The 20,914-nt window shown below is 41.9% G+C and overlaps 1 long non-coding RNA gene across 1 annotated transcript; it reads left to right on the top strand.

The window, feature by feature from the left end:
• Nucleotides 1-442: 442 nt before the first annotated feature.
• Nucleotides 443-19,001, top strand: LOC137151912 (uncharacterized). The gene is made up of 3 exons (XR_010919404.1): nucleotides 443-645; nucleotides 732-922; nucleotides 18,190-19,001. It is a non-coding gene; the product is annotated as an uncharacterized lncRNA (long non-coding RNA).
• The last annotated feature ends 1,913 nt before the right edge of the window (nucleotides 19,002-20,914 follow it).

Below are 20,914 nucleotides of genomic sequence, written 5' to 3'. Positions count from 1 at the left end.
TGACCATTAGGAAAGAGGCAGGAAATGTGGATTTTCCACATGCCAGATAAAGGCACTGGACTAGAAGCTATAAGGAAGTCAGTAGCCTCACCCCCTCTTCTTCTGGCCAGATTTGGAATGGAATGCAGTCTAGCAGGCATCCTCTGAATACACATTGCAGATCCACCCCCACATGTGAGTTAGGCAGGCAAACGCTTATTTTCCCCTGGTTCATGGATTGCCCTGGGGCTGAAGCATCTGGGTACATATAGCAGGGCAACAGTGCACATGTCCAGAGGCAGATACTTTGGCACCTAGAGAACTTGGACTGCAAAACATGGGCACTGGGGGAAGTTAGGGGGAAGCTAGGCAGGAGTTTTGTGGATCACAGTGGAGCCTTAAACTGGGACTTGGGCACCTAAGTACCTTTGAGGATCTGAGTTAATTCCTTGAAAAGGGAGCTAGTCAGAGGGCATTTTCCACCTCTCAGAACCTGCTGTGCAGCCGGTTAAGGAAAAAGTTTGCACCTGGGCTGATGAATGCAGGTCTGCAAGCCTGAAGAGAACTGATTGTCTCTGGTCCAAGGGAAGTGTGTCTTTCCTCTCCCTAGTCTGAGGAAACAGAGCTGAGCAGTTCCTAGGACTGAGAGGGAATAGGATCCTGAAGGTCTGGGGACAAAAGTATGCTGTAATTCTGCCAGAAGGCTATTTTGCTGATCTGAGACTAATAGTATTTTCCTTTACTTAAAACAGAAGCCTGTGGTAGGGTTGGAGAAGAAGGCCTAAGGCTACATCTGCACTACAGCTAGGGGTGTGATTCCCCTGCTTGCATACACATTCTCATGCAGACTGAATGGCTGATTCACTCGTTAGAGTCTTTGGGCTGGAACCTCTGCATAAGGAGGACACAGACACCCCTGCAACTCCGCTACCTCCTGGAAGTGGTAAGTGGACACCCCCACAAGCAAGGGGTGCAGGATTATTGTAGAACTGCTGCACCAGGGGAGGATGTTTGTCTTTGATTTGAACTTTTGTGTACCATTGAATGGGAGAAGTTTACTAACTTAGCCAAAAGGTTAAATTAAACTACCCTACCAGCAGAAGGGGGTGGACTACCAAAGGGAAATTGAGGCATTGTCACAGCTAATGTTGGAGAAATAAGGCAAACTCTTGCATAGCCTGTAGGCACTATAGTAATATAAATAGTAAAGGTTATTTTAGTGGCTACCTTCTGATTTCAGAAGTGTTGTATAGAGATGATAAAGCAGGACTTTGTGTTAATTATTAACACTATCCATGTTAATGGGGAATGGCTATGTATGATACAATATAACGTTTGGAAGGGTGTTGTTGAGCTTACTGTATGATTTATATAATCTGGTGTAGGCAATCAACCTTGCAAAACTGTAACGAAAATTAACAAGCCCAAAAAGTCTACTCATTTACCATTTGGTATAAAGATAAGGGGAAGAGTGACTACTTTATTTACCCTCTCAAAAAAGTTATGCACCCTATGGGCGTTAAAGAGAATGTTTTAAGGCTGATATAAATAATATATTACAGCGGAGTCAATATTCATGAAAAACTGTGAATGTTCACTTTTTTCTGTTTTAAATGTATTTAAGCCTTTTTCAGGCCCTGTTTGTATTAACTTTCTGTAAACCTTCTTGCAATTGAGTATTATGGCACAAATGCTCATAGTAATACATTTTAAACTTTCATGCTTAAATACGTGAATGAAGCAAATTTCCTAGTTACCTTCTCAGAATACAGTCACAGAAACCTGCTGATTAGGTTTATGTATCTCCAGCCAGGGAACAGAAACAGAATATAACATGTGACCAGCAACTGAGCTTGAATAGTTAATTCTGTGTATTTCTTTAATATATCTGGGTTTATTCTGTTAAAAACTAACTCACTAACAGAGAACTTGGTTAAAATCTCCTTACAGTCACCAGTGAAATAAGTTTGGTGGTGTTAATGTTGTATCTATCAACGAGGGACCAGACACATCCACTTAGAAAAGTCCTTCATTTGCTTTCTAGACTTGCTTTGTGTGCATCTTGCATATTACTTCATATAAGACTCAAGTTTCAGGATTCATAAGCAATAGCTTGGAATGCCAGGTGAGACCATATGGAGCCTTATTCTGACCTAAGCAGTAGGAACAATGGCGAACTTTTCACTTCTGATCTTGCCTAGACACGTTGTGGTAAATGCTTTATCTCCATTTAGGATTTTAGTGAACTAACTATCACAAGTTTATTTTGTTGGTTTAAAAAAAAATCCTTTGTGTCAGTGAAGACAAAAGACTAATACTGAAACTAGAAATTATAGAACCACTGAACTCAAAAGCTTTGATTGCTCACTGTGGAGCCTGTATCTGCTGTAAAATGTTTGAAATGATGATTAAGATAATTTGCTGTTTAAGATCATCAGCAAATTATCATTCCTTTATTAAGTTTAATCCCTTTCCATATGTTCCTTAATGAATAAATCTCTCAGATGGATACTTGGAAAATTCTATAAGTAACCTTCAATAGAGAAGATTAAATGGTGAAAAATGGATTTGAGGCAGCATTTGTTTCTCCAAGTGTCTTACAAATCAACACTGTGCCCGCCCCCGCAAAAAAAAAAACAAACAAACAAAAAAAAACCCAAACAACCCAACAACAATAAAAAACCCCCACCAAAAAAAAACAACATTTTACTGGAAAATAAAATTATATCCATTGGAAAGCAATGATATTTGGCTTCTGAAAAAAGCAAGTAGTGCCTGATTATAAGGTTTCTGACTTTCTGAAGCAACATGCTGTTTATATCTCACACTCTCAACTGTCATTTAAATTGTATTCAACCTTAAGTAACTTCTCTCTTGCCCATTTGGAACCTTAGGGAATCAGAACCAAGTGTTTCCCAACTTGGACATTCTGTAATCATTGTAGTAGGAATCTGTCTATCAAGCTGAATTGCCTATTTGCTTGACAGTAGAAAATAAATATGAATCACAAATAACGCAACAAAATTAGCATGCTTGATCTGGCATTTTAGAGGAACTGTCAGATTTTTCCCCATGTCTTTTTTTCTAGTTTCACTGTTTTAAAATAACAGAGAGCCTAGTCATTCACACAGACATTTCACATCTGTTTAGAATAAAAACTAGCTAAATAGCATCTTTGGTATGAAATATACTTTCTCATAACTATATCTATATTATTAGTAGAAGAATTAAAAAATGTAGCTGCCCAAAGCTTGCATTTTACCAGACACTAAGAGCTCACAATTCAAATGTTTTATGTTATGTTCCCGTAATAAATCTAGAATGCATCTTTGAGAGTTTTTTCCTAAATCCTGGCAAAGTAAACTAACTATATATTTCATACATAATCTCTCCTCCAGTTTAAGTTTAATTTTGCAGTCTTTCATCTTAAAAACAATGGGACTATGAGGTTGACTATCGTGTCTGCAGTCATTTTGGAATAGATATTGTTTAAAAAAATATGCCATAAACAGATGGGAAATTCATTTTGCCAGCTTTAGAATAAAGTAAAGAAAATCACATTCTAATTTTGTGGTACAAAAGAACACAAGCTGCCTCGAACTGTGAGTTCGGTGGCTGGTTTGAAAAATGCAAGTTCTGGGCTGCCATATTCTCTTTTAAATTCTGATCTTATCTTGAAAGCTGAGGAAGAAAGTTTCAAATAAGGATTCATATTGTTTGCAATATCCTAGGTTTCACTTAACTAGTTACATGCTTGTTTGTTTTTTAAACTAAATTGCATTTGGACAACACCCAGTTAAAATTTAGAGGGAAATTTCATGCAAAAATTGAAGTCTTCAAAATCCCAAAACTGAATAATAAAATGTAGAGGTTTCACAAAATTCAGGACACTTCTGGATGTTCCCATCTGCTTGTTCAGCATACAGCAGCTTGCCTTCTAGATAAGCAGGTGGACAAGAACACACCATTTCAGTGTATCATTCCAGACACCAGCCTATCAGATTCCTAATACACTTCCAGGTTCTGATGCTAATCTTTAAAGCCCTCAGTGGACTAATCTCAACAACTGCTTCTTTCTCAGCAAAAAACCATGACGGTTGCATTTCACAAAGATATTGTAGCTGATGGAGTTCAGGCTGAGGCATGCATGGGTTGTTTGATGGCGGGCCCTTGGAAATGTAAACTGCCACCAGGGATCAGTATGAGCCTGATTGTTTTACCTTTTGAGGTATGAATGCTACACTTAAAATGGGAGCCCCATCACTTTGCAAGCTTTCTCTCTAATAATGAATGACTGCTGCAGAATGCACTGGTTATATCACACACAGCTGAGATGGAGTAAAAAATATCTGTTTAAGAAGGAAATAGCTTAGAGAGGGAAGGATAGAATTAAGTATTATCTTTTCAGATGGGAACTGTGCCTTTAAACTAGATGTATGATAGAGATGGAAGAATGTCAGAATACTGAACATAAAATTGCATGCTTTAAATAAAGCTCTGCAGACTTCAAAGGGAGTTTTACCTGAGTAACAACTGCAGGTCCCATTCTTTATCCCATTCAGTGTTGTTGTAGCCATGTTGGTCCCGGGATATTGGAGAGACAAGGTGGGTGAGGTAATATCATTTACTGGACCAATTTCTGTATCTCAGAAAATATTCTCTCACCTACCTTGTCTCTGCATTTCTCTTAGCATCTACTTTAAATTCCCTGCATGAGATGTCATTCTCACCACGCAGAACTTGAGAAAGGTATTTAAATGTGTAAAGATCTTGGGACTGTTAATTCAGAGTGCCTCCTTGGCTGGGTATTCCTACACCTCTGGTTTGACTTGAAAAATACCCAAAAAACTCCATTCTACAATGGCCCTTAATTTGCACCAGAGTGTAGTAAAAGAAAACTTTTTCAAAAAAGAGATTTTTAACAGTATTCTCACATATACTGTTTTTTTATGAAAACCCTTTTGTCCCTTGCTGCCTCTGGGGAGCCAGAATACATCTTTGTCCTCTACCGATTACCCAGATTGACTATCCAGCTCCCACAATGTGAAACCAGAATGGAGCCTCCCTCCACTACTGATTGCCCAGGCAAGCACTTTTCCTCTCTTCCAAACCTCAACTCTATCCAGACTTTGGGTTGTGTGTAGTGGTCGTTATTGTGCACACTGCTGTGTCTGATGCCCCTGTCTTTGCAGTTCTCATCTCCGGCTTCCCAGTAATTTTTCTTAAACTGTTTTGTCTGCTCCCTGCAATGGTCATGGATCCAGTAAATTGCCAACACTTCCACTTTCTTCACTATCTCCTGGAAGTCTTGCTGAAGTTGAAACTTTTTGCTTACTTTGCATCAGAGATTAACCAATCTCTCACTGTGCTCCTGTAACCAGGTGGCAGTACGCTTGGCAAAGGAGGGCTTCTTGTTGGTGGCCATTACAAATGAAGGAGATTTACTGTGCTTGCAGCTCAGCAGTCAAAACAAAATGGAAAAGTTAAACACCAAGCAGATGTACTTGAACCAGAGGGAGCTGCTTCCATTTGCTGGGCATTGATTGGCTAGTCTTTTAAACCCTCCTGCTTTAAGTAAGTTATTTTACACACAGCGCCACCTTGTGGCTGAACAATATACTAGCGTTTAGGATGCCATTACCCTGGGGAATGGGAAATCGATTTTGATTGAGAAACTGAAAGGTGCTAGATTCCGGTCCCATATGTTCAGAGAAAGTTTACAGGATCCAAAAAGCTTCAGACCCTAAACATTCTCTTGCAAACTGCAAATGTTATAGCTCCACCAAGAATTAGAGTAGCAAAACCAGCCAATAGAATCCATGCAGACAACCTGGGTTGTGTGATAGTCACAGGTTGATGCAGTTCAGCTGTGCTGCATGAGCTGTGTCTTTTCTTCAGCTGTGACACACATTCATACTTATAAAGATTCCTTTCCCAGACTGGAGCTCATAAAAATATCTATTTGCTTTCAGCCAGCCACCCTTTACAAAGGTCCTATAGTGATAAAATGATGTTCCCTGTGATGGAGCCTCTTGTCCTTTTAAATCCAGACAGAACAGTTAAAGAGGGAGCACCATGCCCCAGCATTCTGATGTTTTGACACAGACCCTTTCTGATATAGCCTGGCTGTCCATTACATTACACGTCAAGCCTGCAGGCTGACAAAAAAAGTGTATAGAAAGCCAAGGCACTCAGGTCTCATTCTTTGCTCAGCAGGGAGGCTTTAGAACAATGTGGAGAAATGGGTGCAGTGCCCAGCAACATGAGCAAACCTTATGGGTGAGAGAGTTACCCCAAGATTAGCACTAGAGAGCAGAGGAGAGAAGGAGGCTGTGGCAGAAGAGGACAAAACAGGATGTATGTGTTTCAGAGCAACCCAGAGAATGGAAATGGTGTGCACAGGCAAGCTGACTTTCTGCCTGCACTGGCTTGCACCGAGTAGCTCTGATTTCCTCGGGAGGAGGGAGGGAGGGGGAGTTGAGCGGGTCTTCACTTCTGCTCAATCGATCAGGATAAATTGATCTGACAGCAGCGAATTTGCCACCGTCAGAGAAGACATACCCTAAATGTCTCACAGTCCTGTAACATGGAGCCTTAAATTAGCATTTCTGGCTTGATCACTCACCATGGTGTAAATTCGGAAGTCAGTGGAGTTGCTCCACTATAAATCCCATGTAAATGAAATCAGTGCCTCCTTCTTAGGACAGTGGTGCCCAAACTTTTCCTGTTATGCCTCACCCTTACCAGTAATGGAATCTGTCTGCACCTCCCTCTATACTGCACAGTTGGCTCAGCAGAGGAGCTTGGGTTGAAGGCAAATCAGGGGGTAGAACTGGACTGCAGCTAGGGCTGCAGCTGGACTGGATGATGCTTCCTCCTCACCCCCCTGGAGGGCTGGCCTGGGTCCCCCTCATGTGCCTCCCTAAATGTTCCTCTGCAGTTAAAGAGGTCAATTCATATGAAGCCATGGGATCCTAGAAATTCTATCCCAGAAAGAATTCTTATTTTTAAAGGACTACTTATGTTAACATATGAAATGTGACGCCTTTTAATAAACAGAATTTTACATTGTTCCTTATGCAGATTCAAATCTACCTCAAGGCTGGTATGTTTCTATCTAGCTTTATAAGTCGTAAAGCAAAAAGATTTGTTCTAAATTAGGCCTAGATGGTGCCCTGATCCTAGGGTACCACTTCAGGTTTTATGGTACTTTGCTTACACAAGCAGAGGGGAGAACATGTTCCAGGGTTTTAGTTTCAACAATTTATGTCTCTAAGGCTGTTAAAGGGCCGACAGCTAATATATATCTAACTGGGTTGGCCAAACTTACTGACCCTCTAAGCCACATATGACAATCTTCAGAAGTGCAAGAGCCAAGACATGACTGCTGGGGCTCGGGACTTCAGCCATGTGGGGTGCGCTTGCCAGGGCTTCAGCCCTGCTCCTGCTGGAGCCCCGAGCTCCAGTAGGTGCACCTAGTGGGGCTGAAGCCCCAAAACCCCCCTCCCTGCTGGGCAGAAGCTCCGAGCTCCTCCCCACCCCCAGTAGGTGGAGAGTGGGGAGAGGGCTTCGTGAGCCACACTGTAAAAGAGCATGCAGCTCGCTAGCTGTCGTTTGGCCACCCCTGACATATAACATGGAAAACTGCCTGTTGTCTTGCTGGAACTGTGAGAATTTAAGAAGATAATGATAGGGAAACGTGTTATAATTTCTTGTTAAAACAAATGAAAATTCCCAGTAGTTGTGACTCAGAGGCACGCTCCAGAATTGGGGGAAATATTGCAATTTACTGCACTTGTTATTGCTAATTGCAGGTAATTTATCCTAACAGCTCAAATATTGGACTTTGACTAATTAGGCTTTTTAACATTTGAGTGAGATATTTAATAGATGTGAAGCTTTTCAGAAGAAATCCTTGTTTATGCAATTGTAAATTTGTTACTCTCTGGACAAATTCAATTCCAACTAGCTATTTAGTTCAGACATATATATGCACTGTCTTAAAAACATCAAGATCATATTTAAGAGATATCACTCCTGGCACAATATAGTAGCAAATTGCTTTAGCAGATAATTAAATGATGAAGTGAAAAATGAATACATAAATCCAGTTGTTTTAAGAATAAACCATGCCTCATATACAGTTAATACAATGAATAGGAGCCAGGGTCTCTTGGTGGTATTTTTAATTATTATTATTATTATTTTCTGAGTATGGCTTTTTGTTAAAACAAAACCAAATCCTTGCAACCCAAATATCCAGTGGTACAGTTGGCAAAAACATGTGCAAATCAGAAAAGATTGTTACCAGCTTTCATGTATTCACAGCACAAACTTACTAGAATTGTCAGTTGACCTCAGTGCTCATGTGCAGTCTTATAATATGTCATACATCCAGTTCCTATATACTGGGTATTGGTATGCAGTTCAAGGCTTTCAGATCTGACCATGTTACACTAAATATGGCTTGAGGTATGTCCATAGTGCAGCTTATCTGTCTCACAACCTTGGTTGAGCTGTGCACGTCCATACCTACCAGGCTGCCTAACCAGATTTGTTTCAGTGCATTTTGCAGAAATCCAGGCAACTTCTCCCCACACACTCAGAGACAGCACATATAGAACAACACTTCTAGCACATGAGGCAGTCTTTCTCTGGGCAAGACTTACATGTGAAATGAAGTGTTCGTTAAATGTTAAATTGTGAATTTAGAATTAGTTTCCAAAATGAACATAGACTTTATCTGTGAAGGATCAGCAGAATTTTGCAGGATCCTTTTGAAATTGCATCCTTTTAGGAAGTTATAGGACTTTTTCCTAATTCATCAAACTAAGCTAGAACAGCAAAGAGTGAATTAGAGAATTTTACCTCTACATTATTGCAGGATGCGAAGCAGTAATTACTTAATTTTACAACCAGTGCTTCCATGTTATGTTAAAGCCCCCAGGGCGGGCCCTAGACCGAATGGCACCCCGGGTAACTTTCTACCCTCAGCTCCATTTGTTAAACTTTTGAATACCTTATTTTTATTGCATTTGTAACCCATTTCATGACTTTGATGCACAATTTGCATGCATGATTTATCCGTGTCATGGAAGATGATAAATTTACATGCTAGGATCTATACATCTGTATTTTTTCATGCCATATATAAGCTAACAATAAAAATATCACCTCGAACCCAGCGCCCCCCCAGCCTGACACCCGAGGTAATCGTCTGGGTCGCCTGCCCCTAAATCCAGCCCTGAAAATCCCCAGTGTATTATCTGAACAAACACTAATGTTTGCTGTGAGGTTTATAATCCCTGTTATGTTGAATCCTTTTTAATTGCTTGTATTCGGAGGGAGAAATCAGTCCAGGATCACAGAGAGATGCAACACAGGGAGTGTCTTTATTGAACGAACACTCAAACCAGCCAGGACTGGCTGAGCTATGCTCTAATAGTCTCTTTATTGCTAAGGCAACAAGCTAAGCTCTGTTGCTACTGCAACCTAGGCAATTAGGCAAGACACAAAATACACAACAATCCCCATTTTAAAAGCGAAAAACTGAGCAGCACACAGAAATTAAGGGCTAGATTCGCAAGAGGATATCGGTGCCTCTAACTGTCCCTTTCGCCACCTAAGTCCAACATTTCGGCACCACTGCATTCATAAAACCTCTGTTCAGCTGCCACCTGGAGTCCCCATAAATATCTACTGGTGGGCACGTGCAAAGCCATCTCAGATCTGACATTGATGACCTGATGCCTAACAAAAGCCTAAACTCTGGTGGGAGTCACAGATTAATCATTCCTCACCTAAACTGCTTATGGGGCCCAATCCAGTGGGAATACTCAAAGGCCATGTTAGGGCAAGTTTACCAGATTGGACCCTGTGCAAAATATTGGTGGGGGAGTCACTCTCACTTCCTCTCTAGCCCCATGAATATTTAAACATTTCATGCACAGTGGAACAGCTTCAACAGGAGAGATTGAAAGAGATCCTGGCCCAGTATAGCCAGTAGTGATTAGGGCACTCAGCTGGGAAGTAAGAGACCAGAATTTAAAGTTGCTGCTCTCAATCAGACAGAGTAGGAATTTGAACCTGGGTCTCTCACATCCCAAGTGAGTGCTCAAAGTGGGCTATTGGGTATAAGGGGACATCAGTAGCAGAGCTGGGAACTATGTCCAACTCCAGTGTTCTGATCACTCTCCCTCTCCATAGCAAACAATCTGGGCTAATGTTTCTTCCTCAGCTCAGAATATATACTACTAAAACCATTGATGGCCCAGATACACTGAGTGGTAGTAGACCACATCCCAGCTCATGATATTTTTTTTCAAATTCCTGAAAATAGGTATTAAAAAAGCATGAATATAGACTAGAATTAGTTAGATGGTTCACAACTCCTTCTGAAGCTTAATGCTCATTCAGTCTCCAAGGAACTTGATTTAACTTGTCAATTCTCGAAGTTGTCTGGTTGAGGACTTCAGAAGACACATAAGAAAACAGAAAGCTGATGTCCTAGTTTGCTGTTGTGGACTGCTGCCTCATCGCAGGAAACAGCATTTCAGTGACTGCCCCACTTTCATCCTCAGGACTTCATTTGGCCCTCTGGCCAGGCCACACTCCAGTTCCACCCGTTTTGGAGTATCAGTGTCTCAAATAAAATGTCTGACAAAATAGTGGGAATCAACACATCTTCCTCCCTTCATGAGCTCCTCTCTTCAGCCTCAGTCTTTCCCCAAAGCAGTAGCCTGCAGAGCTTCTGTTGGGAAAACCCTCAGCAATATCTCAAGAAACGGACAAAAATAAAAAGTAAGCAACTTCCCACCACCCTGGTCTTGAGCTTTAGTCTATCTTCGGTTCACTTCGCTCCTCTGCTCTTCTACGGAATGCCAATCTACTGGGCTACTGCCCTGGAGTCTGATCCATTTTTCAAGATTCACCTCAGAAGCTAACTCCATTCTTCTAGTTTTCCCACAGTTCTTCCTCCCACTTGCTCCTATGTGGCCCTTCCCACAGCAAGGGAACTCCAGGCCACCACTCTCCTAGGTCTCCTTCCCCATATGTATTGAACTCCTCCCTGATCCTGAAGCACCCTCCATGTGTAACCAGTTGGGGTTAATAAAACGTTCAGACTAATAAAACTTCTATACATCTCATGACACCTGGGCATCAGTGTCATCTTCCTCTTGTTCCAGCACAGGCAACTGGTACCTTACTGCTCAATTCTGAGGTGAACATCCACCACCCCAGTGTTCTGTGAACACTTGATCTAGTGAATGGTCTGATTGACTTGACAGCATATCAATGACTGAATCATTTATCTTGTTCAGGAACTAAGATCTGGATTTTTTCCAAGAAATCCCTCCCACTGGATTGACTACACTTCTGACAGCTCAGTATCCTCTGACACTAAAAGCAATTCAATATTGACTCTGTGTTACCTACCAAATCACAGGCACAATGTTCTGTGACACCTGGGCTGTTGTTTGGAAATCTCATATTGTAAGTCCCTACTTTGATCAGCTTGGGAGAGTTTATGAGCTCATAGCAAAGGGTATTCTGACTTACACATAACTCAATTGTGCTGTGCAAAAAAGGAGTTAACAGCCAATAGATCTTCAGCCACTTTTTGTGCCATTTTTTCCTTTAAACAGCACGCATATAGATGAACCTCCTCCATTCTCTCCTGTATATTATTACATTCAAGTATTTCCAACAAAGTTATTTGCTTTAGAGAAGCACCAAATTGTAGTTCTAAATCTGTACCTGTCAAATCAGAAATTTGGAGATTATATCTAAAAAGATTCGGATCATAACCCTTGTGCATTGAAAGTGTCAAAAGATGCTAAAAGAGAGACGTGCCAGAAAGCTGAAACCCCAAAATGCACCTGTAAAATGTTTCAGGTGTGGAAATCTGACTCCTGAGTGCAAAACCAGAATCTGTACCTGGCCAGCTGAAAATTCTTCTGGCAGGGGAAAGGGGCGTAAGCTCTAGGGGTGAAACGAAACAAAGGCTCCTTCCATAGATTTCCAGCTGGTGTATGGCCTTTTGGCTACGCTGTAAAAAAAGATCTGCAACAGGGAGTCTCAGAGCCCAGGTTAACTGGTTTGCGGTGCTTGCACTAGGGGTTTAAAAATATCACTGTAGATCTGAGAGCTACCCTCTCCCTGCTGTGCTCAGGGTTGTACTGGTGCCTGGTCTCTGAAACCCAGGGAGAGGTGTAGATTTCACAGCCTGGGCTCCAGCTGGAGCCTGAAAGTCTACAGTGCTATTTTTAGCCCCCTAGCAGGATCCCAAATCAGTTGACCATTGATCTGAGATTCACTGCTGTAGGGCTCTTTTTGCAGGGTAGACCCTTAGGATATGTCTACACTGCAATTAAAAACTCACAGCTGGGCCATGCCAGCTGACTCAAGCTCACGAGGCTTGGGTTAAGGGGCTGTGTAGTTGCAGTGTGGACTTCCGGGCTCCGGCTAGAGCTTGGGTTCTAGAACCCTGCGAGGTGGGAGGGTCCCGGAACTCGGGCTGCAGCCCGAGCCCAGAAGTCTACCCTGCAAAGAAAGCCCCATAGCCTGAACCCCAGTCAGCCAGCACAGACCAGCCGTGGGTGTCTAACTGCAGTGTAGACGTACCCTTAGAGATCATACCTGGCTGATGTAAGAGTAAAACCAAGGCTGCTCTAACTTACATAGGGATTGAGGCTGGTTCCTGTTGGCCCTTAGAATGAGGGAGCCACACTCAGTCTCCTTCCCTCCAGTGCTGAGCAGAGGTTGGGGTTGGAAAAATTCTGACCTTACAACTTTTGTGACTGCCACTCAGTAGCCAGGGGCCTGCTCTCCGACTCAAGGTGGCACAAGAGACAGTCTGTGTTTTTGAAAAGAGTTTAAATTGATATTTTACATGAAGACACAGAGCTCAATAAGTAAATCTTCATCCACTTTGGGAAGAGAAAGGTTAACACACCTCTGTTCTTTGATTTGGTTTATGTGAACATTTTTATAGTTGCACACTTTCCAACACAACAAACAGCATCAGTGTACAGTTTAAGGAAGGAGCAGCTAGCTTGCTAGAGAAGAAAGCAAAAAGGTACAAGGGGTATCTACAACCACATCGTATAAATGTGGGAGAGAAAAAGAATTTAACTTTTGGGGACTTTCAAAGAAACAAACACATTCTATTTGTCTGTCTGAGGCTCAGGAATTGTCAATCTAACACTAACTTCTTTTGACCTTCAAAAGCCTTGCATAAAAAGGCAGCAGCTTTAGAGGCATCAAGTCGATACTTCAGTGGATTAGGGTACAAACATCATAATGTAAGACAGGTCTCACATAGTGTGATCCTATTCTCTATTGAGAGTTAATTTTACCTACATTTTAGTTTACATTAGGGTCTCCTGTTGAAGTTAGAATGCAAATCTCTAGCATGGTGATCCTCCACAACTACTATGCCCATTTCTTTCTCTGTTTCCAAAATGTAATACATGGAGTCCAAATTTATTTCATAGTATTTTTAACAGTACAAAGTCACTGTTTAATAGAACAGTTCATTCAGACAGGACAATATTCTCTCCCTTTCCCCCTCCCCCTTTTTTTTTTTTTACTCAGAAAAACAAAAATATGCATGTCAAACTTTAGTAAACTATTTCAAAACCTAAAGATGCTTGTAAGAGATTTTTCAAAAAATTAAACCTATTCATCTACAGTCAATTAGTAAGGTTACATTTCTGATCTATGCATATGACATAGCATGTGGATGTGTCTAATTACACCTCTATTTTATCTTGGCAAAAAAAAAAGTCACTGCTGTTAGAGTAAATATTTAGTACATAAAATACTAGCAAGAATTTAACTTTTAATGAATATCTTTAGTTCTCAATGCTATACCCAAATATTTTACAGCAACACACAGGAGAGAGTATGACTGGATGACCTGAGAAAGATGGTTATTGACATAAATTACCAGTAAATTATTGAAGTTAGAGACATTGGTTGTGGAGATTTCAAGGTGGAACATGTTAAAAAATAAATCTCTCTCTCTCCCTCTCCTTTTAATCAATGTCACACCATTTAATCACATTGAGTTTCTGTAAAACCCCATCCTTCCATGCAGGACAAGAACATTGTAAGGCTAGAAAGGTGTAGTTTTAATTCTTGCCTGTATTTGATATAACTCCTCTCATGGGTGGGTAATACAGCATTTGGGTGGGTGATGTGTGTGCTGCTGAGATGCTTACAAGTGAGAAATGAAAACACCAGGGGAAACTATTCAGATATCAGTTACAATGATAAATAGTGTTATGGCTGATAAAATACCCCTTTGAAAAGAGATTAGACATTGATAAATAAGTTTTGGAGCGGAAAACTGCAGCTATTCTGATTGTGTGTTGGAGATTTTCTTCTTGTGTTTTAAAATTTGCTTAGTATTAATAAAAGTTTGATCAGTCCACTAAGGCATTAAATATCAGTGCACAAAGAATACCTGATGGACACGGATTGCTGATATGTGAGGTGATAAAATGGTTGAGCACACAATAATGGCATATGAACCTACTATTTTGCAACCAGATGATTTAACACCTCATACGTCAGCAATCTGTTTTCTAACAAAAATGCCTCACACATTGAGAGGGACATGCAGTCTATTCAATAAAAACACTATAAGAATGTTCATAAATAACCACCTTGTAGGACTCAGCAGGATTCCTCCCTTACCTCTTCATTTCCAGGTATTTTCATATTTGTGATTTTTCCTCCCCCTTAGAATCATAGAATATTAGAGTTGGAAGTGACCTCAGAGGTCATCTAGTCCAACCCCCTGCTCAAAGCAGGACTAACCTCAGCTATATCATCCCAGCCAGGGCTTTGTCAAGCCTCAGCTTAAAAACCTTTAAAGATGGAGATTCCACCACCTCCCTAGGTAACCCATTCCAGTGCTTCACCATCCTCCTAGTGAAAAACTTTTTCCTAATGTCCAACCTAGACCTCCCCAACTGCAACTTGAGACCGTTGCTCCTTGTTCTGTCATCTGCCACCACCAAGAACAGCCTAGCCCCATCCTCCCTGGAACCCCCTTTCAGGTAGTTAAAGGCTGCTATCAAATCCCCCCTCATTCTTCTCTTTTGCAGACTAAACAAGCCCAGTTTCCTTAGCATCTCCTCAGAAGTCCTGTGCTCCAGCCCCCTAATAATTTTTTTTGCCTCTCCAACTTGTCTACATCCTTTTTGTAGAGGGGGGCCCAAAACTGGACACAATACTCTAAATGCGGCCTCACCAATGCCAAATAAAGGGGAATAATCACTTCCCGTGACCTGCTGGCAATGCTCCTACTAATGCAGCCCAATATGCTATTAGCCTTCTTGGCAACCAGGGCACACTGCTGACTCATATCCAGTTTTTTATCCACTGTTACCCCCAGGTCCTTTTCTGCAGAACTGCTGCCTAGCTTGTCGGTCCCCAGTCTATAGCTGTGCATGGGAATCTTCCTTCCTAAGTGGAGGACTCTGCACTTTTCTTTGTTGAACCTCATTAGATTTCTTTTGGCCCAATCCTCCAGTTTGTTTAGATCCTTCTGTATCCTATCCCTACCTTCCAGGGTATCTACCACTCCCCCCAGCTTAGTGTCATCCGCAAACTTGCTGAGGGTGCAATCTACCCCATCTTCCAGATCATTAATGAAGATGTTGAACAAAACTGGCCCCAGGACTGACCCCTGGGGCACTCCGCTTGTGACCGTTTGCCAGCTAGACATGGAGCCATTGATCACTACTCGTTGAGCCCTATGCTCTAGCCAGTTCTCTATCCATTTTAGTCCATTCATCCAACCTATACGTCTTTAACTTGCTGATAAGAATACTGTGAGAGAGTATCAAAAGCTTTGCTAAAGTCAAGGTATATCACATCCACCGCCTTCCCTACATCCACAGAGCCAGTCACCTCATCATAGAAAGCAATCAGGTTGGTCAGGCATGATTTTCCCTTGGTGAATCCGTGTTGACTGTTCCTGATCACCTTCCTCTCTTCCAAGTGCCTTAAAATGGATTCCTTAAGGACCTGCTCCATGATTTTTCCAGGGATTGAAGTGAGGCTGACCGGTCTGTAGTTCCCTGGATCCTCTTTCCTCCCTTTTTTGAAGATGGGCACTATATTTGCTTTTTTCCAGTCATCAGGGACCTCCCACTGTTGCCACGAGCTTTCAAAGATAATAGCCAATGGCTCTGAAATCACCTCAGCCACCTCCCTCAGCACCCTTGGGTGCATTGCATCTGGCCCCATGGACTTGTGTATGTCCAATCCCTCCAAATAGTCTTGGACCTGTTCCTTCAGCACTGCGGGATATTCGTCTCCTTCCCATTCTGTGCCCCCCAGTGAAGCAGTCTGGGAGCTCATCTTGTCTCTGAAGACAGGTAAAAAAGGCATTGAGTACCTCAGCTTTCTCCACATCCTCTGTCACTAGGTTGCCTCCCTCATTCTCTAAGGGGCCCACACTTTCTCTAAACTTCCTCTTGTTGGCAACATACCTGTAGAAACTCTTCTTGTTCCCCTTCACGTCCCTTGCTAGCTGCAACTCCAATTGTGCTTTGGCCTTCCTGATTTCATTCCTGCATGTTCGAGCAGTATTTTTATAATCCTCCCTAGTCATCTGACCAAGCTTCCACTTCTTGTAAACTTATTTTTTGTGTTTAAGTTCGCCAAAGACTTCTTTGTTAAGCCAAGCTGGGCGTCTACCATATTTGCTATTCTTTCTGCACATCGGGATGGTGTGCTCCTGTGCCCTCAATAAGGTTTCTGTAAAATACAGCCAGCTCTCTTGGATTCCTTTCCCCCTCATATTAGCCTCCCAGGGAATCCTGCCCATCAAAGTCCGCTTTTCTGAAGTCCATGGTCCGTATCCTGCTGCTCTCCTTTCTTCCTTTTGTCAGGATCCTGAACTCGACCATCTCATGGTCACTGCTGCCTAGGTTGCCACCCACTTCTACTTCCCCTACCAAATCTTCCCTGTTTGTGAGCAGCAGGTCAAGAGAAGCACGGCCCCTTGTTGGTTGCTCCAGCACTTGCACCAGGAAATTGTCTGCGACACTATCCAAAATCTTCCTGGATTGTTTGTGCTCTGCTGTATTGCTCTTCCAGCAGATGTCAGGGTGATTGAAGTCCCCCATGAGAATCAGGTCCTGTGAACTGGAAACTTTCCCTAGTTGAGTAAAGAAAGCTCATCTACCTCATCCTCCTGGTCTGGTGGTCCATAACAGACACCCACCACGACATCACCCTTATTGTTCTTGCTTCTAAGCTTAACCCAGAGACACTCAACTGGCTTATCTCCAGTTTCATACTGGAGCTCAGAGCAACCATAGTGCTTTCTTACATACAGTGCAACTCCTCCACCCTTTCGCCCTTGCCTGTCCTTCCTGAACAGTTTATACCCATCCATGACAGTGCACCAGTCGTGTGAGTTACTCCACCAAATCTCAGTTATTCCAATCATGTCGTAGTTTCTTGACTGTGCCAGGACTTCCAGTTCCTCCTGCTTGTTTCCCAGGCTTCTTGCATTTGTGCACAGGCACTTGAGATAAATAGCCAATTGGCCTACTTTCACAGTATGAATTGGGAGGCCTCCCCTGCTGCACCCTCCTCCTTCTGCTTCCTTGTGGTGTCCCTCTTCCCCACTTACCTTCGGGCTTAGGTCTCCATCCCCCGTCGAACTTAGTTTAAAGCCCTCCTCACTAGGTTAGTTTAAAGGAGTAGCATTTTTGTAAAGCAATAGTGACTGCACTGTAACCAGGGTTCAGGTCTGTTTCCTTTTTCTCCTCTCTACCTCTTAATGCTCAAAATGCCCTCTTAATGCCAAAGTCCAAAGGGAGCTCTTTGTAACTAGGGTGTACATCTTTCCCCCACTTTGCCAAGATTACTCTACTTTGAAATCTAGTTATAGAAACCAGCCTCTTTGATGAGTTAAGGGTTTGTCCTAGCTTTCCTCTGACTGTGGCCTACTCACACACTCAGTCAAGTCAAAAACCAGTGTAATCTGCATCCAGCTGGCCCTGAGCTCTGCCGCAAGGTCTCCTGCTCTTTGCCATAGATTGGTGCTGAAGACTAGGAGTTGGTAATTTCAAGGAGGGGCAAGAACCTTGTCCATTTAATCTGAATTGATGTTGTAATCATGGTGTCTACTGAGCCCACACCTAATCATATCTCTCTTCCTCTCTCTCTCTCTCTCTCCAGCGACTCAAAAGACAAAATTGACAAGAAGACAGAAACATCAAAGAAACTACAGGAAAAGAGAAGGGAAGAAAAAGCCATGGAAAAAGGATACACACATTGCACGCATGGCCCTCCCTGAAATAGGGACTTGGAATTTATTCTTGTTCCCCCTGATGTGCCAGGAAAAAGGATTTCCCTGTAAACAGGGATCTAGGTCCACTCCTTTCCATCAGAAATGATTTGTGGGATCATTATCTAACTAAGGCTGAATGATCATCCTTTAAGAAGGGTTGAGGTCTCCCTGGGCTTCAGCTCTTTACAACCTAGCCTTTCAAATGTTCTGAGCCATTGACCTCCCCTGTAAGAAGGGTTTAGGTCTCCATTTTCTAGCTTGTCTTGGCCCTCTGGCACTTTCTGGGCAAAAAGACTGCCTTTGCTGAGGGAATGGAGGGCTCTACTTTTCACGACTCTTAGCTCTGGACCATTGTAAAGCCCCCTTGCTTAATGTCCACCCTGCAAAGAGAGTTTGGTTCACCTTTCTCCTGCCTATTTAAACCATGGATTGTTTCAATATACTAGGAAAAATGACTTTCCTGTTTAATGGTGTATAAAGTTGTATTCCCTTCAATCTTAAAGTAGCAGGGCCTTTTGATGTCTCTGGCTGAGTGACCACTCTGTAAGAAGGGTTGAAGTCTCTCTGGGTTTCAGCTTTTTCAGACCTAACCTTTCAAATCTCTGTGCTATTTACCTATCCCTGTAAGAAGAGTTCAGGTCTTGCTGGACAAAGAGACCACCCACTACTGGAGGAATTGGAGGTCTTTCCTTTCACCTCTTTTGGCTCTGTCCCATTGTAATGCCCTTTGCTTAATGACCTCCTTATAAGAAGGGTTTGTGTCTACTTTCCTAAGCCTTTTTAAGCCACTGGAATCTTTGACATGCCAGGAGTTTTATTGATGATATTGATGATCTGCCACAGAACAAGAGGAATCAGATCCAAGCCCTCATTGCCGAGGGCTAGCTCATAGCAAAGACTTCTTTACAGGCTTCCTTAATATTGCTAATTCAGCTTCACATTCTTTAGCCATCATTGTTGTGAAGTACAAAACACAGTGGAAGACCTCCCATTTGAAAGACAGGAGCTGTTCAGAAATGATATTGACACGTCACTTCACTTCCTCAAAGATTCAAGAGCTACCCTGCGGTCAATTGGAATCTACATACCTGGAACAAAGAGATGTTTCAGTAAATCCCAGATAGCACAACAATCCCAGCCCTTCCAACATCAACAATTTCAGGCCTATTCCAGACCTACAAGAAAGAGATCCTGGCCTCACAGGAAAGGGCCAACCCCAATGACAACCTCCCCACTCTAGCGACCCTCCAAACAACCATTTTGATAGCATGGCCAAGGGCCAAGAACAGTCCCCTTCTCTGAATATGCTGCACAAATCCATTCTGCATCCTCCCTTTGGGAATTGCCTCTTGCATTTCTTACTGGCTTGGGAACTTACCACCACTCACAGCTGGATTTTGGAGGTGATGGCTACAAGTTATTCTATCCACATCCACTCTATTCCCCACTTCTTCTCCTTCACCCTTCAGGGACCCCTCTCAGGAGGATCTCTTGAAACAGGAAGTTCAGTCCGTCTTTTGTCTAGGACAGAGCCCATTCTGCAATTTATGGAAAGAGTTTTTTACTCCAAATATTTCCTCGTTCCCAAAACAAGTGGTGGTTGGAGACCAAATATGGACTCCAGGAACCTGAATACCTAAACCCTTTCACAACATTTCAGGATAAAGATTTGTTACCATAATCCCATCCCTGAACCAGGGGGATTGGTTTATTGCCCTCAGCTTTCAAGACACACATTTTCACGTCACTCTCCCATAGATGTTTTTTACACTTCGTTTCGGCTCAGAACATTGTCGATACCATTTCCTCCCCTTTGGATTTTCTTCATGTCACTTTATTCAACTAGTTCAGCTCAAGGACTAGATCATTCAAAGTTAACAGACCAGTTGGGAACTGAAAAAGCAGAAAAGCTTGTTTTCCTCTTCCTAGCTATAAATAAAAACTAGGTGCAAGAGGATGAGATTCTATTAGTACTAAAATCTTGAAGGACATGATGACCAGAAAGTATCACTTCAATTCAGTAACTACAGTTAATACTTGCTTTTGTTTCATTCATCAATTTTAAATGCAAAATGTGTTTGGAAAACGTTTTTTTCTTATTTATCCAGTACATTTAAGTAATTAAAAAGATGCTGTTTTTGCACATTTCTATTTGAATTGCTGTTTTCATCTAAATAAAGCTTGACACAAATCATGAATAAAAATGTAATTATCATCCAACAAATAAGAAATGCACTGTTTGCCATTTCCTAATATAAAAGTTAAAAAATAAAAATCTGAATAAATGTATGTTAAACTAAATAAAAGGATATAGATCAAGTGTTAGCAAAAATAAGTATGAAATCTAGTGTAAAGGGTATATTTAGTTGCAAATAAACATGTTTTAATGTTTACTGACAACCGAGTATTCAACTTCTGTTTAGGAACATAACAAAAAAGTACAAACGCAAAACGAGATTAAAATCCTTATTTAAATTAAGGTTTCCTGCTTGCTGATTTTAAATCACAATTAAAATTAGTGATTTAAATTATTGTGATTTAAATCAATCCACCCTGACATGGAAACACTGGTGCTGCTGGTCCCATTAGCAAGAATCTTGGAAACAAAACACG

This window comes from Emydura macquarii, unplaced genomic scaffold (genome assembly GCF_026122565.2).
Source record: "Emydura macquarii macquarii isolate MOO-44397 ecotype Brisbane River unplaced genomic scaffold, CSIRO-AGI_Emac_v2 contig_1119, whole genome shotgun sequence".
In the NCBI taxonomy this organism is placed as follows: Eukaryota; Metazoa; Chordata; order Testudines; family Chelidae; genus Emydura; species Emydura macquarii.
The sequence above is the reverse complement of the archived record's forward strand: the minus strand, read 5'-3'. Positions and strand labels throughout refer to the sequence as shown.